The sequence below is a fragment of the Saimiri boliviensis genome, chromosome 13 (genome assembly GCF_048565385.1).
Source record: "Saimiri boliviensis isolate mSaiBol1 chromosome 13, mSaiBol1.pri, whole genome shotgun sequence".
Classification (NCBI taxonomy): Eukaryota; Metazoa; Chordata; class Mammalia; order Primates; family Cebidae; genus Saimiri; species Saimiri boliviensis.
The window spans coordinates 19210493-19233418 of record NC_133461.1 but is presented as its reverse complement, the minus strand read 5'-3'; the positions used below and the strand labels follow the sequence as shown (position 1 = coordinate 19233418).

Genomic DNA, 22926 nt, shown 5'->3' with positions numbered 1-22926 from the left:
CAGGCTGCGAGCTGCATGGGAGACGTCAGTGCTGAGGCTGACTGTGGTGGGAGCCTCAAGGGTGCTGGGTTTTCTTTCCTCCCTCCTAGACCAAGCACAAGCCCAGGCCTGCCCTGTCCCCTCACCTATGAAACACTGGCCTGAGAGAACTTGCCATCCACCTCTTTCGTAGGAGTGTTACAAAGATTAATGACAGGGCCCTAAATGCTCCTTGGGGGAGGCTGTGTGTGATTATGTGATTATTTCTTTCCAGCATACCACTCTTTGCAATGTTTTTCATAAAGATCTGTCAGTTTCCCTGAAACAAACCAGAGAGCGGATAGTTATACAATTTACTGCATCCTGGGGACATGGGGCTGTGTCTGGAGCCTTCTAGTGCATACTGTGTTACAGGTTAGAGTCCTTGATGGACCAGGTGTTGTTAAGCAGTACTGCTGCTTGTTGCCTGGGGGTGGGGTGACTGGCTGGAGAATAGAGACAGGGCTGCGGACAAAAGTAAAGTGAAAGAATAAAAGAAAAGTAAACACCAGGCCACAGGGCAGAGAATACACTTCTAAATAAAAGCAATGGTCCCATCTCAGTTTTAAGGACTCCAACATCTTATTTGGAGAAAATCAGGATATAAGGAACAGACCACCACCAATTGGAACAATTTATTTCACTCTTATTTAAAGATTTTCTTATAAAGAGGATTGGTGGTGGCTGACAAAAATACACTATTTTATTGTGTGTGTGTGTGTGTGTGTATGTACATATATACACAAAGTGTATGTAGTATAGGGCAAAATTAGATAAAGAAATTAAGCCAAAGGAAAAATCAGGATCAAATAATAAAATAAAGCTGATGTTATGTTCATTGGCAGGGCTGTATAAGGAAAGTCCTGCATCACGTTTCAAACAGATTACAAATCAGTTCTCAAATTCTCAGTCAATTCAGGATAATTACATGATCAGTTATGAGAGTCAAGGTAACCATAAAAGAAAAGCCTATAAATTGCTTAGAAAAGAAACGACAGATTATTCCCCCTGGTCTCCCTGAAATATACCAACAGTCACCTGACTGTAAGATAATGTGAAACAAGACTCAACAGGTGTGGGTAAAGTTCATATTGTACTATGAGTGATAGACAGACAATAAGATATCCCTAAAATAAACAGGTTGCCCTGATACCTTTCCTTCAGTTTCAGTTTTGATTGACGTTCAATGAGGTCTGCTTAGTGAATCAGTGTTACAGCTGGGTATGGTGGCTCACACCTGTAATCCCAGCACTTGGGGACGTTGAGGCAGGTGGATGACCTGAGGCCAGGAGTTCAAGACCAGCCTGGCCAACACGGTGAAACCTCATCTCCACTAAAAATACAAAAATTAGCTGGTTTGGTGGTGGGCTCGTGTAATCCCAGCTACTTGGGAAGCTGAGGCAGGAGAATTGCTTGAACCCAGGAGGTGGAGGTTGCAGTGAAACAAGATCATGCCACTGCACTCCAGCCTGGGCAACAGAGCGAGACGCTGTCTCAAAAGAAAAAAAAAAAAAAAAAAAAAGAAAGAGAGAGAATTAGGGATACATCTTGAAAGGTGTGAGAGTGTGCTAGTCTCCAAACCATTGTGGGGGACTGCTTGAGACAAGAAGAATAAAAACAAGTTTTTAAAACAGTAAATGGATATTAAAGCCCCAGTTTGGGTTATGTGCATTACCTTTGCACTAAGCCTCTCTTCGTTTTAACTTGCATAAATTCTGAAAGTTTATTGAAGCTATGGGTCTCTGAAATTTTCTCCCAAGGCAGGAAGGAATGTTTGATTCCTATGTCCATAATAGAATCACACCATTTTCCCCAATTTTGAAATAAAAGCAATTTTCAAAGATTAGTTAGCTTTATATGTGGATAGGCACACTCAAAAATGTACAAATTGGAAAAAGAGAAACTTCTTGCTACATGACTGAGTATCTCCAAAGATATCAAGAAAATTATTCACATGATTTGGATGTTGTATTTGGTCTCGAAAGTTCTAACACAGAGGGGCCCAGTCTAGGTTTCCCCCCAAAGCAGTATCTGTTGAGGCAATATGAGTTGGCAGTCTCCTTGACCAATCAAGAGCTAGAGCATCAAACCTGGGATCTGGGGTGGAGGAGTGTATGATAACACCACTCAATTCTGCAGCTCCCTTTGGAACAAATAGAGATGGCAGGAACCTCAGCTGGGCTGACCCATCTCTTGTCCCCATGACCATGAACAAGGAAGGACAAGGGACTAGCAGCAGATGTGGGGCCACTGGCCCAGGCTGTGAAGTCCCGGTTCTAGAAAGTGGATTTGAATCACTAGAGGATTTAGGAGCTGACTCCTTTGAGTGCCTGTTATTCTGATGCCAACAACATCTCTGTTTTATTTTTGTAGAGCAAGCCCTGTTTATATCCCTTAACTTGGTGAGGGCAAGAGTTACTTAATATTTATTAAGAACTGGGAGATACTTCACTCAGTAATATGGTATCAGGCCAATTTGACAGGTAATAATGCTGACTTGGAAAGTTTTTTTATCTAAGCCAAGATATCTTTTACAGTGGAATAAATATAACTCTACTGCCCATGCCAGCAGAGGATGCTAATCTAAAACATTTTCTTCCTCTGGATATGAGGTTGACCTTACTTTGCTCTTTTAAAAACTGGACTTAGAGAAATAGCACTGGGAGTTGGGAAGAAACTAGATTTAAAAGTAAGTTTTACATTGGTTTGAAATTCAGTTCTACCACCTAATACCTCTATGACCCTGATACATTTGCTTAATCTTCCTGGGACTCAATTTATCCACAAATAAAACAGAATGACAATATCCATCTTATAGAACTGATTAAAAAAACAAGCAAATCACATCAGAGGTAATACTGGATACCTAATATTATTTTAATTTTTCTCTTTGATAAGTGAGATGAAGTTATGCTGGGTCATCCACCTTATCTCACCTAATTTGCTTTCCATGGAATGTAACTTCATGAAATGGTTAGTTAAGGTAGGACACCATGTCATAGAACAGCCTGAAATAAATAGCAGAATTGACATTGGTGTCTTTAACATGATGCTTTAATCAGACATTAGGGGGTGACTCAGGCTCTAAGTCAAATCACCCAATATTGGTTGCTAGAAAATAGAATGCATATACTTCCTTAGAGAACAGCTGTGCTTCTCATTACTGTCTTTCCTACTTTTACCTCATTGTTTAAATGCTTGAGAGGCTACCTAGTTAAAACCCAGATGTGATCAATTCTAGTTTTTATTTACTTTAGAGACAAGGTTTTGCTCTGTGGCCCAGGCTGGAGTACAGTGGTGCAAACATAGCTCGCTACAGCTTCCAACTCCTGAGATCAAGTGATCCTCCCACCTCGGCTTCCCAAAGTGCTAGGATTACACACGTGAATGACGGCGCCTATCCCCGATCAATTCTAGAAAGGCAAAAATAACTCTCTTCAAATCTAGCCATTAGTGACATCATGTTCTGTTGAGCTTTTCTAACTGGGTGACACCAGGAAAGTTTGCAACAGTGTAAAAGGCCCCAGCCTAAGGGGTCCACCATCTCCCTGAAGAGCAGCTGTACTTAAAGGAAACAGCAGTACATATTGTGCAGAAAAATCTCAGAGTTCACATTTTGGAAGTCGTTAGTTTTTTAAAAAAAACTGTTAAAGATTCAAATAGAATGTGGAATGCATCTCTTAATGAAAATAGAGGCCTGTGGCTGGGCACAGTGGCTCACACCTGTAATCCCAATACTTTGGGAAGCTGGGGCAGGAGGGATTGCTTGAGCCCAGAAGTTCAAGACCAGCCTGGGCAACATAGACTCTGTTTATATAGAAAAAAATTAATATTAGCCGGGGTGGTAGTGCACACCTATAGTCCCATCTATTCAGGAGGCTAAGGGGAAGATTGCTTGAGCCTGAGAATCTAAGGCTGCAGTGAGTTGTGATCATGCCACTGCACTCCAGCCTGAACAACAGAGCAAGACTCCATCTCCAACAAAACAAATAACACAAATAATTGTTGGGAGCAGTCGGGACGGCACATCTGCCGGGGATCTCTTGACCTGCAAGAGGGTCCCAGTACCTGGAAGAGAGAGTGGCAGAAGAAAAGAGAGAAAGCAGGGTCTGGAGGACTTAATGGGCAGTGCCTAAACAGCGAGTTTATTTTTTCAAAGGCCGGGAATAAATACATTCCCTCAGCTCTGGTTTATGTCATTGCAAGACGAAATGCAAATCTATACCTTACATGGCCTATACAATAGAGAAGTCAGATACACAATCAGTGGTTGTAAAAAGTAATGGAATTTCCTGTGATCATAAAGCTTATTTCCATCCAGACATTGTTCCTCATGAGTGCAGGTGTTTCTGGTTTGATCTTGTTTTAGAACTCACATGTGAAAAGGTTTTCTGGTTTTACTCATCAGAATATCATTTAACCAGATTCTTCTTTGTCTGCTCCTGACTCAACTTACCTCAACTCCCCCTATTCAGGCATCTCTGTGTCTGGGATCAAAACCATCCGTATCGTGGCATTTGCTTTGCAAATATCCACACGGTAGGGTTCCCCACAAATAATAGAGGCCCATTCCTGATATAATGCTGAGAAAGATATATTCCTATAAGCTTTTAGTGGATGATGATAATTTTCCAAGAATTTGGCACAACAAATAAAGAATAACAAACACTTACTGATCATTTGGTACATGTAGACATTATTCTAAGCACTTTACAGGTACTATCACATTCAAGCCTTATCATAATCTTTTGTCATTGATTTTATTATTGTCTGCATTTTAAAGATGTGGAAGCTGGCCCAATGTAGTAGCTCACGCCTGTAATCCCAGCACTTTGGGAGGCCGAGGTTGGGCAGATCACTTGAGGTCAGGAGTTTGAGACCATCCTGGCCAACGTGACGAAACCCCGTCTCTACTAAAAATACAAAAATTAGTTGGGTGTGGTGGTGGATACCTGTAGTCTCAACTACTCAGGAGGCTGAGACAGGAGAATTGCTTGAATCTGGGAGGCAGATGTTGCAGTGAGCCAAGATCACGCCACTGCACTCCAGCCTGGGCAGCAGAGCAAGACTCTGTCTCTAAATAAATAAATAAATAAATAAAAATAAAGTTGTGGAAACTGAGGCAGTGATTTTAGTTTTGGAACCAGAGGTCATGCTGTCATCACTACACTAAACTGTCCTGTGGAGAGGTAAGCAGCTAGACAGTTTTTGCCTAAGAGACAGACTGCATCCAGGGACATAATGCAAGTCCAGGGAGGCCCGTGGTCCACCACCATAACCAGTAGCCCTGAGACTGCCTGAGTCAATCCTCAGGCACAATCTTCCTTCTGCAGTTCTGTGTTAAGCAGCAGGTCCCAAAGTTCTCACCTCCGTATATTCGCCCCAAAGCTCTCTGCAGCAAAGCTGAGCTCTATCCATTGGAACTGTCCTCCCACAGACAAGCAATTGGCTGATTTACATGGGAATGCCGGCATGAGAAGAATGAAATGAGTTTCACAACTCATGGAGTTCTGGCATTTTTGCAAACTATCCTTCCAGTTCTATCTCTGGCCCTGAAACACATTCCTATCAACAAGAACCTTATCAGACCTAGAACTCTCATGAAGCCAGAAGATTATGAAGACTACTCACGGAGAGCATTTATGCAATCACCACAAGGAAATACCTAGACAAAATGTTTTAAAAACTTCAGAATACGGCACAGCCCTGCGGAACCTGCTTCTAATTGGAAAGTGATTTTTTGAAATTTAGAATGAATAGAAAAGGGCAAGCAGTTGCAAGCAGGTTTTGTTCCAGATGGTTGGAAGAGCTTTGAATCCATCTCTCCATTCCTACCCTCACACATCCCCACGACACACAAACACAACTCTCAGAGGTGGTTGGCCTGTTTGCAGTGAATGGTTTAAGATCAGCATGGTTTTGCATTCTTGAGTCCTAATCTTTACCAGCAATGCAGGATCCCAAAGGAATGCCAGATAAAATAAGGGCACTTGGTTTGGTTTGCATCCCTTTGTGTTTGTGGCGGATCTGGGTAATTGTTTACCATCTGTCTGCTTGATCAGTGATGTTTAAGCCTGAACGTATCTTTCAGTGATGTTTATTTGGCTTGAAACCTCTGATGATCGTCGTGATAATTAGAAAGCGAGTTGAGACTTTTCGAAGCTTCTTTCGGCTCCAACATTTAACTGTAGTATTATTATAATGAGCCTGGGAGTGATGTGTACGTTTGCAATTTGACATGCATTCGGCTCTCACATCTTTACGTCCTGATGGAAGACTAATGAGGCCTGACGCTGCATGTCAGTAACCTGTCATTAAACCCTCGGATGGACCTGCTTTGAGGTTGATGCCCTCTCAGGCTGGCGTCACTCCTTGGACAGTCGTCCCAGATTGGCTTTCAGGTCTTTTTCTCTACTTTCTCCTTTTTGCTTGTCTTCCTGCCTGTTCCTTCTTCCATCAGTCATTTTTGCTGTCACCCCTCCTATAGTGAGACTCTTTTACCCACCAGCTTTCTCTTACCTCCAGCTTTATGATCGCGTTGCTATTTTCTGTCAGCTACATGGCTCTTCATTAAAGCATATCCCTGGCCCTTCCCCAGTCCTATTTCTTCCTCTGAATCATTGGTTCTCAATTGAGGAGCAATCTTGGTACCCAGTAGAGATTTGGCAGTGTCTGGAGAGATTGTCATTTGTCACGACTGGGGGCAGGGGTAGTGACTTTACTCTCTGGCATCTGGTGGGCAGAGGCCTGGATGCTGCTGAAGATCCTACAGGGCACAGGGCAGCCCCACCTCACGGCGACATAACAAGGAAATGGCTGGCTCAAGATGTCAATACAGTCGAGCCTGAGAAGTCCCAGTCTACACAGATGTCTGCACCTCTCAAGTGGAGTGTTTTATCTGCTGGTTCCAAATCTCAGCTGCTTAATCCCTTCCCTCCCCAGGCCGGGGCTTTGGTGACTCTCCCCTTCACTTGTTATTGCTTTTTCTTGCCACCGTGTCCTTCTTGACTGAACAGTGCTTACACCTTCACACTTGGTCTGATCTCACCCCTGAGGCTTAGTTCAGCAGCCACCTTATCACTCAGCTGCCCAGGAGTGACCTGAGGAGCTGTAAAAATATTTTTCTTAGAATTCTGTTCATTTTCCAATTTTTCACAAATCCAGTGCAGTATTTTTTTTTTTTTTTTTTCCTGAGACAGCATATCACTCTCTGCCCAGACTGGTATGCAGCGGCACAATCATTGTTCACTGCAGCCTCAAGTTCCTGGGCTCAAGCAATCCTCCCACCTTAGCCTCCTGACTAGTTGGGACTACTGGAACACACCACCATGCCGAGCTATTTTTTATTTATTTATTTTTTGTAGATGTAGGGTCTCTCTATGTTGCTCAGGCTGGTCTTGAACTCCTGGGCTCAAGCAGTCCTCCCACCTCAGCCTCCTAAAGTGCTGGGATTGCAGGTGTGAGCCACTGCACCCAGCTCCATGCGGTCCTTAAGCTCCGTGCTTATGGTTTCACATTTTCTGGAGCATATTACATCTGCCTGACAGGTGCAGCCACCACAGCCCTCTGCTGGGCTCTTCTCACTCCCTCCCTCCAACCCCATGCCTTCTTTAGCTCCCCTGCTGCTGCTGGCCACAGAGACTGCTCCTGGCTTCTTTGTTCTGTGAATGTTTGAGTGTTGCCAGCATGGGTGTGGCATAGAGGAGGCTCTTCTCCCACTGTAAGAGAGAGAAGAAATACCTTCCACTACCTTCATTCATTCTTTTTTTTTTTTTTTTTTTTTAAGGAGCACTTGCTGCTTGCTGGGCAATGCTGAATATAGGAGTAATTAAAGTAAAAGAGAGGCTGAGCACAGTGGCTGATGTCTATGGCAGCACTTTGGAAGGCGAAGGCAAGTAGGTTAGTTGAGTCCAAGAGTTTGAGACCAGCCTGGGCAACATAGAAAAACCCCATCTCTACCCAACCATGCAAAAATTAGCCGGGCATGATGGTGTGTGCCTGTAGTCTCCAGCAATTCAGGAGACTGAAGTTGCAGGATTGCTTGAGTCTGGGAGGTGGAGATTGCAGTGAGCTGAGATGGCACCACTGTACTCCAGCCTGGGCAACAGAGTGAGACCCTGTCTCAAAAAACGAAAACAAACAAACAAACAAAAAACCCAAAAATTTAAAAAAAAATAAAAAAATTTAAAAAAACCCAGACGTTTGGGGCCCAGACTTCCAAGTCTGTTGGACAGTCAAGCAAGGAAATCTAAGCACACGAAAATCAGTGGTGCATGTTAGCGGTAAGGAGCTACAGGAGTTAAAAGGAGAAAGTACTTGTATTAGTTTCCATAGGCTGCTGTAACAAGTACCAAAGCCTAGTGGCTTAAAACAATGCAAGTTTATTATCTTATGGTTCTAAAGGTCAGAAGTCCAAAATCGGTCTCAGTGGGCTAAAATCAAGGCGCTGGGCAGGGTTGTGTTCCTTCTGTGGGCGCTAGAGGAGAATGTTCCCTGGATTTTTCTAGCTTCTAGAGGCCACCTGCATCCCTTGGCTCCTGACCCCATTCTCCGTCTTCAAAACCAGTGGTGCCATGTCTTCCAGTCTCTCTTTTCCTGCTTCCTTCATCCTGTCTCCTTCCCTGACTTTGACCTGCCTTCCTCCTTCTTAGAAAGCCTCTTTTGATTCCTTTGAGCCTACCTGTGTAATCCAGGGATGTTTCCATCTCAAGATCCTTTGCCATGTAAGGTAACACACTCATAGGTTCTGGGGATTTTGATATATACATCTTTATTTATTTTTTTTTTTTCTGGACAGAGTCTTGCTCTGTCACCCCAGTTGCTGGAGCATAGTGGCCCAATCTCGGCTCACTGTAACCTCCGCCTCTTGGGTTCAAGCGATTCTCCCATCTCGGTCTCTCCAGTAGCTCGGATTACAGATGTGTGCCACCACACCTGGCCAATTTTTGTATTTTTAGTAGAGACAGGGTTTCACCATGTTGGCCAGGCTGGTGATCCTCCCACCTCAGCCTCCCAAAGTGGTGGGATCACAGGAATGAGCCACTGCACCAGGGTAATGCATACATCTTTAAACATCATTATTTCACTCACTATGCACCTTAGGTCAGGTTAGGCTGGGTGGTAGTTAGAGTAGGGTTGTGCCCAAATGGGGGCTGAAGAGTAGGGTATATAAAAGGTTCTAGGGTGATAGCGAGTCTGGCACAGACTGAAAACCACCAGAAGATTGGTATGGTGGGAATGTAGTGTGTGGCATTGGGCGAAGGGTCAAACCTGATGTTGCAAAGAAAGGCAGAGGTGAAACTGAAGCTTACCTTGGGGCAGGGGTGGGGCTCTGGCATGTACATCTGCACCGTCCAGTCCGGGCCACCAGCAACCTGTGGTAAGCAAGCATATGAAATGTGGCTAGTCCAAATTTGCAATGTGCAGTATGTGTATATGTAGCAAGATTTCAAAAACTTAGTATGACAAAACATAAAAGTAGCTCATTAAAATTTTGTATATTAATAATTTGGGTATACTGGGTTAAGTAAAATTTATTAAATGTTTTCATTTCATCTGTTCCTTTTTACTTTTTAAACAAGGCTGGCTGGGTATGGTGGCTCATGCTTGTAATCCCAGCACTTTGGGAGGCCAAGGTGGGTGGATCACCATGTCAGGAGTTCGAGACCAGCCTGACCAAATGGTGAAACCCTGTCTCTACTAAAGATACAAAAGTTAGCTGGGCATGGTGGCATGCGCCTCTAATCCCAGCTACTCAGGAGGCTGAGGCAGGAGAATTGCTTGAACCCAGGAGGAAGAGGTTGCAGTGAGCACAGATCACAGCACTGCACTCCAGCCTAGGTGACAGAGCGAGACTCCGTCAAAAAAAAAAAAAAAAAAAAAAAAGACGAGGCCACTGGCAAATTTAATCTTCGGATCCCAAGTCAGATACCTTTTTCATTGGGCAATGTGGTCATCACTGGCTAATTTAAAATTGCATATGTGGCTCACATTAGATTTCTTTTGGACAGTGTCGGTCTAGAGGCCCAGGAGGAAAACACAGACTGAGGAGCTGAAATTCAGGAGAATAGGCTAGACTAGAGGTTTCATGGGCTGGAATTGTGGTGCTGGGATGGAGGAGCCGGGAGGGAGACAAAGGAACTCTGTGAGGGACCGCTGGCAGGACCTGCTGGCTCGGGGGAATCCAGGAGAGAGGGAAGTCCAAGGAAGCCCCCAGTCCTATGACTATATGGATGGTGGGAAAGGCAAGGATTTTTTAGGTGTGTAGAATTTCAGATCCCTGGGGCACATCAGCATTTGACGCAGATGAAGCAGGGTGGCCTGGAGGCTCCTTCTCCACCCTGGTGCAGCTTTCTCAATCTGACTCACTTTTTCAGTTATTAAGAATCAGACGGCCAGCCCAGTGGCTCACTCCTGCAATCCCAACACTTGGGGAGCTCTAAATAGGAGGTTTGCTTGAGCCCATGAGTTTGAGATTAAACAGGGCCCTGACTTCACCTAGGAATTGGTTGCTATTGACACCAACAAATAACATAATGGATCAGAACTCAAATTCTAGAGTCAAGCAGAGCCAGAAGGTCACTCTGCCTCATCACTCAGCCTCTGTTTCTTCATCAGGAAAATGGGAATAATAGCCATATCTGTCTTCACTGCTTGTGGGGAATCAAATGACTTGATGCATTGAAAGCACTTAGCACAGTACCCAGCACATGACAGATACCCACTTGTTTCACCAAATGGTGAAACCCCGTCTCTACTAAAAATACAAAAGTTAGCTGGGCATGGTGGCATGTGCCTGTAATCCCAGGTATTGTGTTTATTCTTCCATTATTAGGACTGTAATATCTAAGGGTGGTGTAGCGGGTAGAGGATTGGCCTTATGAGGCTCCCAATTTTCCAGATGTTTTTAAAAGCTCTATGTTGTAAAGAGTTATTTTCCAAATTACATGAGAGAAGATTGAATGGGCAGGTGCAGGATGGTTCACACTTGTAAAAGGTTTTGCCGTTTATTTCTCCATCACAGAGGATGGTGGGATGTGGGAGTTGTCAGTGACTCCAGATGGCATCAGGAAGAAGCTTGATAGGGAGGACTTTTTGAGCAGTGATGAAAATCGATTAAAAGGCCACAGGGCCTTCAAGATACTTCCTATCTGGTTTATTTTTCCTGGAAATCCACTATCAGCTGTCATTTCCAGATGAGATCAGGTGCGTTCAGGGTGGTATGGCTGCTAACAGTGTCATTTCCAATCAAAGCTAGTTGTCCTAAGAAGAGTTTCTTTTTAAGCCATTATCTGTCATCTTTGGCTTGTTACGGCACAAGGATCTGGGAGCGGGTGTTGGTAGAGCAAGGAAAGGAAAGAGCCGGAAAGCTTGTTCATTTTCCTTAAAGCCTCTTGGGCACAGCTTGTTGATTGATGCTTTCAGGCCGTCTCTGTTGAATGAATGAGTGAATGAATGAGTGATGTGCTGCCTTTCCATGGAGAGGGTACAGCACAGCAAGGACAGAGGAGTCTGGGGCTACCAACGATCGGGTTCATTCCAGTCGGTCTTCACGTCTAAGATCCCCATTTGCGGACGAATGAATTGCCAAGTGAAGCCATCCAGTTGGACACACATGTAGCTTACAAAATCACCATCGCAAGAGTCCAGGTGTACCACGCTCCTTCCCCTTCCCTAATGCCAGCACTAAAGGCCAACCTTCTGAAAAGGACTGCTGTAATGCAAGTTTCCTGCATTTGACTTCAAAGCCCCAAACTCCCATGACTCTGAGGAGCTGCTGTACCACTTGTGACAGCTCAATGGCTCTGTATTTATTTATTTCTCACCTCTTGCAAAGACACTATCAACATTCAATCACCTCTCAAAGAAAAGGGTCAGAAGGCAAGTGGTTTCAACTACCTCAACTAAACAATCCCTAGAAAACTATTTTCTTTCTCTGAAGGTCAAACTGTTGTTCTCAATACTATGAGCAAATAATAAATCAGAGTGGGCCGAGTTGTGTCATTGCCATGGAAACCCCATGCATCCAGCAGAACTGGACCACCTGTCTGCAAATCCAGACAACTGTGAAAGCAAGAAAGTTGCTCCAGCTCATTGATAGAATGCCTCCTCAATGTTATGAAACTTGTAGCCCACATTAACTATTTTGAGGCTGGCTTTATTTTTCATTCATTCATTCATTCATTTGATGGAGTCTCCCTCTGTCATGCAGGCTGGAGTGCAGTGGTGCAATCTCGGCTCACAGCAACCTCTGCCTCTCGGGTTCAAGTGTAATCACTTGAACTGCTGCAGCCTCCCAAGTAGCTGGGATTACAGGCACACACCACCACACCCAGCTAATTTTTGTATTTTCAGTAGAGACGGGGTTTTACCATGTTGGCTAGGATGGTCTTGATCTCCTGACCTCGTGATCTGCCCGCCTCAGCCTCCCAAAGTGCTAGTATTACAGACGTAAGCCATCGCGCCCAGCCTATTTTTCTTTTGGCCTCAATGCCCTGAAATCCAAGGTCAAGGTTAAGAAAACTTAGAATAGCAGTTTAAGGGCTTTAAGGAAAACAGCAAGACTTAGCATAAGCTTTTAAAATGCTGTCATTCCTGTGAGGGGAACTCTGGTATAAGAAATCTCCATATAAAGGAACAGATTTGTTTTCCACAAGATCAAACTGAGACTAAACCACATTTGAAAATCTTTTCCCCAAGCATTTATCACCTTATTTTTTCCCATGAGAAGGGCCTTTTCCCTGTGTCTGTCTGGATGTCCCTGAAAGGGCCATTATCCTGTGTGTGATAGCACTGTCTGTTGGCAGGCTGGGGTGCTGCTGCTGGACTGAGGATGATCTGCCCATTCTTCACGGCCTTACGACGTTGCTGTGCTCCTGGTGAGAACATAAGTCTTCTGGTGTCACTCTCAAGGTTGAGCTTGTGCCCCATCGTGCCTCAGTAGCAATTCTGGCAATCCTTTGTGGACTAGTCACTCCATCCCAAGCACTGTTCTAGGTGATTCGCTGGTGTTACATCATCCAGTCCTCACAATAAGCCTGCGAGGTAATTATTATCCCATTCCCATTTTGTAGGTGGGGAGACTGAGGTATGGGAAGGACCATCATTTGCCCAAAGCCCTATGGCCAGTAGATGGTAGTCCTGGCATTAGAAGCAGGCTATCTGACTCGGACAAGTACATGCTCAGCCACTACCCCATCTGGCTGGCTCTCTTTTTACAAATCTAAAGTCTATTTAGCACAGAGAGTCACTGTCTAGGCCACTTTCCCTACAGATACCTCCTTTGAGTCTCTCACCATTGTTCACTGATAGGTTCTGTCTCCCTAAAACCCTTGAGGATTCTTAGTGGCCTCAGTTAGCCAGCAGGGCAGACTGTGATTTGTCTGCAAAAAGTCATAGGGCTCCCTTAAGGAAAGAGGAAATGAATCAGAGGTTCATTCCGTACAATGCCCATCAGTAATTTCTTGCCACTCATCATTAGTTGGCCAAGTTGGGTGATTATGTATGGCCCTGGTATTCTAAGAGATGTCCTGTATGAGCCTGGCAGCCTGCTGAACTTCATGGCCACGGGCTGTGTGCAGTACTGCAGGCTGCCATCTTGCAAATGCATAAAGCGGAGAGGGATCTTGGTGAGCAGTTGGAAATGAGTGATTGCAGACGTTACCACAGTCAGAAAAACAACTTCAAGTGCGTGCGGGGCTTAGGGGCATGCATACAAACAGAGGGACGATGTTATTTACAAGAAAAATTTCAGAACCACTCAGGATTTACTTAGAGCCTGAAGCCCAAGTTTAAGACTTAAAAGCAGGCTGGGCACAGTGGCTCATTCCTGTACCCCAGTACTTTGGGAGGCCAATGCCAGTGGATCACTTGAGGCCAGGAGTTCGAGACAAGCCTGTCCAACATGGTGAAATGCCCTCTCTACTAAAAATACAAAAAATTAGCCAGTAGTGGTGGCACATACCTGTAATCCCAGCTACTCAGGAGGCTGAGACAGGAGAATCATTTGAACCTGGGAGGTGTAGTTGCAGTGAGCTGAGATCACGCCATTGCACTCCAGCCTCGGTGACAGAGCTAGACTTCATCTTAAAAACAAAACAAAACAAAACACTTAAAAGCAAGGAACCTTATATATCTGTGTGGGTTTTTTTGTTTGTTTCTCTGTCTCTCAGGCTGGAGTGCAATGGCGCGATCTCGGCTAACTGCAACCTCTGCCTCCTGTGTTCAAGCGATTCTTGTGCCTCAGCCTCTTGAGTAGCTGGCATTACAAGTGCCCGCCACCACGCCTGGCTAATTTTTGTATGTTTAGTAGAGATGGGTTTTCACCATGATTAGTCTGGAACTCCAGACGTCAAGTGATCCACCCGCCTCGGCCTCTCAAAGTGCTGGGATTATAGGTGTGAGCCACACTCAGCCTCTTTAAATATTTTATTTAAACCTTGTACATAATGAGTTTCCAACAAATGATTGTTGAATAATGAAGAAAAGGGATCTCTTTAGTGCATTATGGCATTCTTCTTGTAAGATGTATTTGGGTTCTCCAGAGAGACAGAGACAATAGGCTATATATAGCATACCGATATATAAGAAGGGATTTACAAGGGGAATTGGCTCATGTGATTGTAGAGGCTGAGAAATCCCACAACAGACTGTCTGTCATCTGGAGATCCTGGGAAGTCAGTAGCATGGCTCAGTCCAACTTGGAAAGCCTCAGAACCAGGGAAAACAAGAGTGTGATTCTCAGCCCAAGGTCGGAGGCCCTCCCCACACCCCACTGGTGTAGGTCCTGGAGTTGAAAGGCTGGAGCAGCAGGAGTTCTGAGGTCCAAGGTCAGGAGAGGAAGAATGTCTCTAAGCTCCAGGAGAGAGAGACACATTCTTCACTTTTCCTCTGTTTTGGTTCTTTCTGGGTCCCTTGGCAAATAGGATGGCACCCATTCACATTGAGGACAGAGCTTCCCCACTGAATCCACTCAGACTCATGTGCTAATTTCTGCAGAAAAAACCCTCACAGACATACCCAGAAATAATGCTTTGCCAGGTTTCTAGGCATTCCTTAATCCAGTCGAGGAGACCCCTGAAGGTATCTATCATAGACCAGGCACAGTGGCTCATGCCTGTAATCCTAGCGTTTTTGGAGGTTAAGGCAGGAGGATCACTTGAGCCCAGGAGTTCGAGACCAGCCTAGACATAGGGAGACCCCGCCTCCACAAAATATACAAAAATTAGCCAGGCATGGTGGTGCATGCCGGTAGTCCCAGCTACTAGGGAGGCTGAAGTGGGAGGACTGCTTGAACCCAGGATGCAGAGGTTGCAGTGAACCGAGATTGCACCACTGCACTCCAACCTGGGCAACAGAGTGAGACTCAAAAAAATAAAAATAAAGTTAGTCATCACAGATGTATATCTCCTACTTGCTAAATGATTCCACCTGGTTGAAGGAAAGGATTAGATTACATTCACTTCACATGTCAGTTATGAAGCTATTTGCAAAGTCTTATATTCATCATGATAGTCATCACCATCGTCATCACCATTGTTGTTATAAGCAAGACTAGAGGCTCTGTGTATGGAAACTGAGAGCTGGTACCCAATGTTCCAGATCAGCGAGTCTCTGCCACACCCAGTTCCCCTCAGCGGTGCTGGAGGCTGTAGCATAGGTCAGCTGCCTTGCTCGGCCTTCTGTTTTTGATTTTCTGGTTCTTTTCTATTGACCTAGCTTCTGAAATCTTCAGAAGCTATAGCTGGCTTTCTCGAGAAAAAATGCAAATAGCAGGAGGCTGTCTGCGTGTGTCGTTGCCCTAAGACAAAAGACTGAACAAAATCACAGAGATACAAAGAGGTAGCAAGCTAGGTGGAAAACTGACCCCAGCCAGGCAGGAGCTGTGAGAGCTGGCTCACTGGGTGGGCAGAGTGCGGAGCAGAAGATAAGGGGTAATGGCCCAGACTGCAGCCGGCTCTAGGATGAGACACAGAATTGGGACTCTGTCCCCTCTCCATGAATCTGGATCAGTGCTCATGGCTCAGCCAATAGTTGATTATTCACATAATTAACAGCTTGTGGGTTTCTAGACCCTCTAGATTCCAGCTCTCCCTGAAACTCTTCACAGCTTCGTTGCCTCATTAGACCTTCCCAGTCTAAGGGAGGGAAAGGAAACAGAATTAAAAATCCATCAGAGGCTTTCCCTATTGGCACAATCCAGCCAGAAAGCGGAGGGGGAGAGGGGTTTAGGAGCGATGGTTTAATGAGGTGTTGTGATTGTTGGAGGTGGCCTGGTCCCCGCTGGGAAGTTACTGTCATCAGAGTGAGGTCTGCCAGAGGCGATGGGGAGCAGAGAGCCCAGGACCGGGTGGGAAGGAGGTGTCCATGTGCTCAGCACTGAACATGACTCTGCCGGCAGCACCGCTTTGTTGGGGGGCTGTGGCCTCACTTTTAAGGATCAAAGTAGCAGAAACTTCTTATGAGTATAAGAAAGGAACAGCACCTTCCCCCACTCTTCAGGGTCAACAAGTCATTGAGCCTGAATATCATCCCCTGCCCGGGTTAAACATCAGGAGAGAGGCTTGAAAAACAACGGAAGCAATGGTGATGATATTAGTAAGCCCTTCTTCCCCATCCCTCTCATTCCCAGCAGGAGGGCTATCCAGGCAGCTCCCTAATACCTCATATAATTCAATCGTGAGAGTCTGCTACTTCGCTGTTTTATTTTGCTTTTTGTGCGGAGTATTTCTGTATGCAAATAATAAATTTTAGAAACAAATCAGAGAGAAACAGTGGTCCTCACAGCAGCTTACTGTGGCAGAGTTAAACCACAGCGCTCTAACCTCAAAATGCATGTTTTGGCCGTAGTCAGAGCTGGCCAAGGTTGCTTCTAGTTACTCATCTTCCTCTAGGCTCCCAAAATGTTTTCCTGGAATATGCTCATGGGGAGTGGAGGAAGGGGGATGTTATTTATAATCTCACAGAATCCTCATTCTCATACCAAATGCTTGCAGTGGTTACTTTCCACAGGAAGAATAAAGCTCATGTGAGCTGGGAGGAATTCGAGGGAGTTACTTGGCATCCCGGACACCCCCAACCTGCATTCAATTTAGAGGAGTCTTGGCTTTCTGAGGATGGGCTACGAAACAATGGCTCCATTGCACAAACCTGTCTGAGCCTGTGCTTCGGGGGATGCCAACCCCTTCGGTTTATATCTGGCCTTTAGCAGTGACATCATGGGCAACCTATAACGAAGGCAATGACAGGGATGAATTGTTCCGATCCAAGGTGGTGCTGCTTCCAGCATCCTGGATCTATAAATTTATTGTTCACACAACTAAGCTCACCCTGAATCAGTGATAAATTCTGGAATGCGCATTGGCTGGAAACACAGCTTACAGAATGTCTTCAACAAAGACAGAAGAGACAGCTTAAGGATGCTTTTTAGAGAAATGGGAATAAACGACCCAGAAAGAACATAGGTTCTGGCATTGCCCCCATGAGTTCATATCCATGCTGTGCCACTTTCTAGCTTGGGCCATAGAAAAATTAACCTGTCTAGTCCTCAATTTCATCATCTTTAAAATGGGGATGACAGTAATTCCCACAACACAAGGTTACTGCCAGTTAGGTAATACATGAAAGTCCTACAGGACAGAGCACTGGGCATATAAAAATGTGCTCAGCAAACATATGGTATACATGTTTCCGTGAGCATGCACGTAGTGGCAATAGAGATCATAAACAAGCATCCTAATTGTATCCAACTCTTTAGGATCATAGAAAGTCAGTCATCTCTGTCTCAGATATTTCTCTTAGAAAATGATATGCCAGGACCAGGCACAGTGGCTCATGTCTATAATCCCAGCACTTTGGGAGGCTGAGGCGGGCAAATCACCTGAGGCTGGGAGTTCAAGACCAGCCTGACCAACATGGAAAAACCCTGTCTCTACTAAAAATACAAAATTAGCCAAGCATGGTGGCACATGCCTGTAATCATGGCTACTTGAGAGGCTGAGGCAGGAGAATCGCTTGAACCTGGAAGGTGGAGATTGCAGTGAGCCGAGATCACACCATTGCATTCCAGCCTGGGCAATCATTGTGAAACTCCGTCAAAAAAAAAAGATGTGCCTACTTCAAGGATAAGGCAATTAATTCAATAACATTTAGACGGTAACAAGTAACAGTTCTACTGAGAGGCATATTATCAGTTTAAAATGTTGCCAGGTACAGTGGCACATGCCTGTAATCTCTTTGATTACATTTTGGGAGGCCAAGACAGGGGAGTATCTTGAGCTCAGCCTGGGCCATGTAGTAAAACCCTGTCTCTACAAAAAAAAAAAAAAAAAAAAATACAAAGATTAGCTAGGCATAGTGCTGCATGCCTGTAGTCTCAGCTACTTGGGAAGCTGAGGTGGGAGGATCACCTGAGCTCAGGAGGCTGTGGCTGCAGTGAGCCAAGACCACATCACTGCACTCTAGCCTGGGTGACTGACTGAGACCCTGTTTCAAAAAAAAAAACCAAAAAACAGTCCTGGGTGAAGAAAAAATATCTTTAAAAAAATCTTAAGCTTAATCTTAACCTTTGTATCTTCTTTGATAAACTTTTTCTAAGAGTGTTTTATAAATTTATCTCACCAGTGAGGTTATTTTATGTACTATACATTTTTTTTTTCAAACTGCCAGGGGTATTCCATAAGCACAGTTGATTGAATAAAGCATGTACAATTTAGCAGTAGACAGTGTCTGTGTGTAACTGATTTATTATGTGATGGTCAATAAACGAGCTTTGGGGTATCCGTGACTGCTTTCTGAAAGCTGCTGTGGGCAATAACTACTTATCAAAGACAGCAATATGAGGAACCCATGACTGACGCTCTCTTTGGTGATTCAGGACGTTGCCGGTTGGCCTGCAGCTGAAATACACTGGGACAGACTTTTCTAATCAAGCCATATTCTGGGAAAGATCTTCTCCTTTGGCTCATTTGCAGCTGAGATGGACTCAATTAGCCAAATCTCAGATTGTATGAGGAGTTAGAAAAATGTGTCCCTTCTGGCCATATCTCCCTATATCATACAATGCTGTTATCCTGCATCATATTACTCATGTTGAAACTCAGAGAAAGTTGGAAAATGCCCAGAAAACAGTCATTAACTCAGGAGATTACCTTACTAATGTTGGGACCATCCTATGTAGAGATGCCATGCTCTCAGAATGCTAACAGAACTGCTCAGAACGATATTCTTTACGGTTGAAATCAAAACAGAGTAAGTGTTGGTAAGTGACCAAAGGGGAACTTTCCATTGTTCTATTAATTAAAGCCATTGCACAATTGCAGAAACATGTCTGTATTTATTCAGTTTCCAGCTAAACAATAAGAATACATACTCTTATGGGGTATTTCACTTACTCAGAATTTTAACTTTCCATTTCTTGGTGCTGTGGGTTGAATTGTGTCCTCTGAAAGAATATGTTGAAGTACTAACCCTTGGTGCTTCAGAATGTGACCTTATTTGGAAATAGGGTCGTTGCAGGTGTGATTAAGTCATACTGGAGTAGGATGAGCCTTTAACTTAATATGACTGGTGTCCCTATAGAAAGGAGAAAAGACACACAAGGAGAGATGGCCATGTGATGACAGGCAGATTGTAGCGATGTTTCCACAAGCCAAGAATGCCAGTGATTGCTGAGAAACACCAGAAGCTGAACCAGGCAAGGAAGGATTCTCTCCTACAGGCTTCAAAGGGAACATGGCCCTGCTGACACTTTGATTTTGAACTTCTGGCCTCCACAAATGGGAGATGACACGTTTCTGTGTGTGTGTGTGTGTTTTTATTTTCAATTTAAAAAAAATTTTTTTTGAGACAGAGTCTCACTCTGTCACCCAGGCTGGAGTGCCGTGGTGCGATGTCAGTTCAGTGCAACGTCCACCTCCCGGGTTAAAATGACTCTTGTGCCTCAGCCTCCCAAGTAGCTGGAATTACAGGCCCATACCACCACGCCCAGCTATTTTTTTTTTTTTTTTAATTTTAGTAGCAATGTGGTTTTGACATGTTGGCCAGACTGCTCTCAAACTCCTGACCTCAGGTGATCTGCCTGCCTCAGCCTCCCAAAGTGCTGGGATTACAGGTGTGAGTGACCATCCGTGGCCCATTTCTATTGTTTCCAGCCACCCAGTCTGTGGGACTTTGTTAGGGCAGCCTTGGGAAACCAATATACCTGGTTTGTACATTTATTTTAACTCAATTCAATGTCAGTTTGTAGGATATGAAGAGCAATTTGGGTTAAACGTTCAGAGCTTAATCCTTAAGCAATTTGTAGCTGCTAATACTTGAAACCTCATCAATGTGAAAGTCTTGCTATACATCTGAGGTGGCCAGCCAGGGACACGTGGCTCCTTAGAACTCTACATGCAGTCCTGAAGGCACTTACAATGGAAAACAGCTGACATTGTAAACAGTCAGATTTCTGTGATTTAAGGCCTTAATACGTCTCTTTATTTAGCTACATAATCACCAAATGAAATATTTATCATACCGTCTTCAGAAGAAAATCACTAGAAAGTATCACGGGAAAGCAAATATTACTATTAGTTCCAGAATAATAAATGAGCCAGGTACAAACCTTCAAAGAACTATTGAGACTTTTATTGGCCCTGATGAATTCTGGTTTCTATTTTGGCTAACTTTACCGGAATAGTTTTTTAAATGATTATTTATATGAAAGTTGCATAAAATCAGAATTTGATCAATATCAAATTATGTAACTTTCACGTAAATAAAGACAATATCCCATTGTCTTTAATGGTTTTTCAAAGATGTGCTTCACTGGCCAGATGTGGTGGCTCATGCCTATAATTCCAGCACTTTGGGAAGCCGAGGCAGGCAGATCACTTGAGGTCAAAAGTTTGAGACCAGACTGGACAACATTATGTAACCCCATCTCTACTTAAAAAAAAAAAAAAAAAATTAGTCAGGCATGCTGTTGTGCACCTGTAATCCCAGCTACTTGGGAGGCTGAGGCATGAGAATCACTTGAACCTGGGAGGCGGAGGTTGCAGTGAGCCAAGATCATGCCACTGCATTTCAGCCTAGGTTACAGAGTGAGAATCCATCTCAAGAAAAAAAAAATGTGCTTTATAAATAGCAAAGAAAGCACAATCTTAAAAGATTAACTGATGAAAATAAGAAAGATTTTTAAAATAATCGTATCAAAGACAAATGTTGGAATATTTGATTGCTATTAACATTTTGTTTGTAAAACATATTTAATAACATAGGAAATGCTTAATATGTAGTTTGGCAAGAAAATAAAAATTAAGAAATCATCTATAGTATATATAATCCCAACTAGATAAAACAAATCTGTGCATAGAAAAAAAAAGGTAACAAATATTGTGATTGTGTGGTAGGATTTCAAGGAAGTTTTATGCTTTTTACTATTTTCCAAATTCTCAACATAGGCAAAAATTTCTTCTATAATCCCAAAAGAATTCAGTGCCAAAAGCAAATGTACCCAAACAGAAACAGTAATTTTCTGTAGACTGTAATATTGTGGATTTTTTCCTTTACTTTAGTCTTTTGTACTTTCTATATATTCTAACATAAGATTTTTAAATTTCACCTTGAAAGAAAAAGAAAATAAACTTCTAAAAAATTAGATAAGTTTATGGACGATGTAGCAAAAAATGGGTACTTGCAAGGTTTTAGAGTTGCATTACGTTGACCCACTAAACTTTTGTGATGATGCCACAAGAAACAGAGTAATGTGTGTTGTAGATAGCATAGTTGTTCCCAATTCTGCTCCTCCCATTTCTATTCTCTTTTGCCATGTGCCTTTGTAGAGAATATTGATATCAGGCTTAGCTGTGTGACTCACTTTGACCAATGATGGGCAGAAGTGACAATGTGCCAGTCTGAGCCTGGGCTTAAAGGTACATTGCATGTTTCTGCTCCCTGATTTGCACATTTGCTATCAGAAGAATCTCCCATGAACAGCTGCTGTTTCTGGGTGAAAAAACACACCTGGAGCAAATCCTAGTCCAACCCACAGTGAAGAGCTGAGCCCAGCAAGCCCCAATAGCCGGAAGCAGAACCACCTGCTGAGTCTGTGTATACCATGCATTTAGTAAGCCCAAGAACATGAGAGTAAATGTCTATTGATGAAAGCTTTTGAATTTAGAGATGGTTTGTTATGCAGCAAAAACTAACTGATGAAATACCATTGACAGGCCGGGCACAGTGGCTCACACCTGTAATCCCAGCGCTTTGGGGAGGCAGGGGGATCATGAGGTCAGGAGATTGAGACCAGTCTGGCTAACATGCTGAAACCCTGTCTACTAAAAATACTAAAAATTAGCCGAGCATCATGGCAGGTGCCTGTAATCCCAGCTACTCAGGAGACTGAGGCAGAAGAATTGCCTGAACCTCGGAGGTGGAGGTTGCAGTGAGCCAAGTCCACATCACTGCACTCCAGCCTGGGCAACAGAGCAAGACTCTGTCTCAAAACAAACAAACAAACAAACAAAATGATTGACAGAGAAAATATTAGGCTGGATAAACAATGGCTCATATGAGGAATCCTACACTGAAGCCTAAAAATATAAATAGCCAGGACCCCGGAGCCCTAGTGGATGGGATATATAAAGAGAGAGAGCTTGATTACCCCTAAATCTTGATGAATATTTTGCATGTATGTATGTCAGTTTCTAAAATATGTGTGTATTAAAATATGTATATGGCACAATTGTTCAATGCTATCCCCATATACCACTGTGTTTACATTTAGTTGGCTTCTTAGGCCTTCAGTGAAAGCCATTAGATATACATTTTCCACTTTGGCATATTCTTGTTTCCATTGAAGAATGGTATTTTGGGCTATAATCTTGAATGTTTATTTGGTGACTTACTCTAAAAATTCTGAGAATA

General features: G+C 43.7%; 1 long non-coding RNA gene across 1 annotated transcript in view; it reads left to right on the top strand.

Moving 5' to 3' along the window:
* The window catches only part of LOC141580770 (uncharacterized), an 80870-nt gene that overhangs the window by 3607 nt on the left and 54337 nt on the right, over positions 1-22926 (top strand). The gene's annotated exons all lie outside the window — the stretch shown is intronic.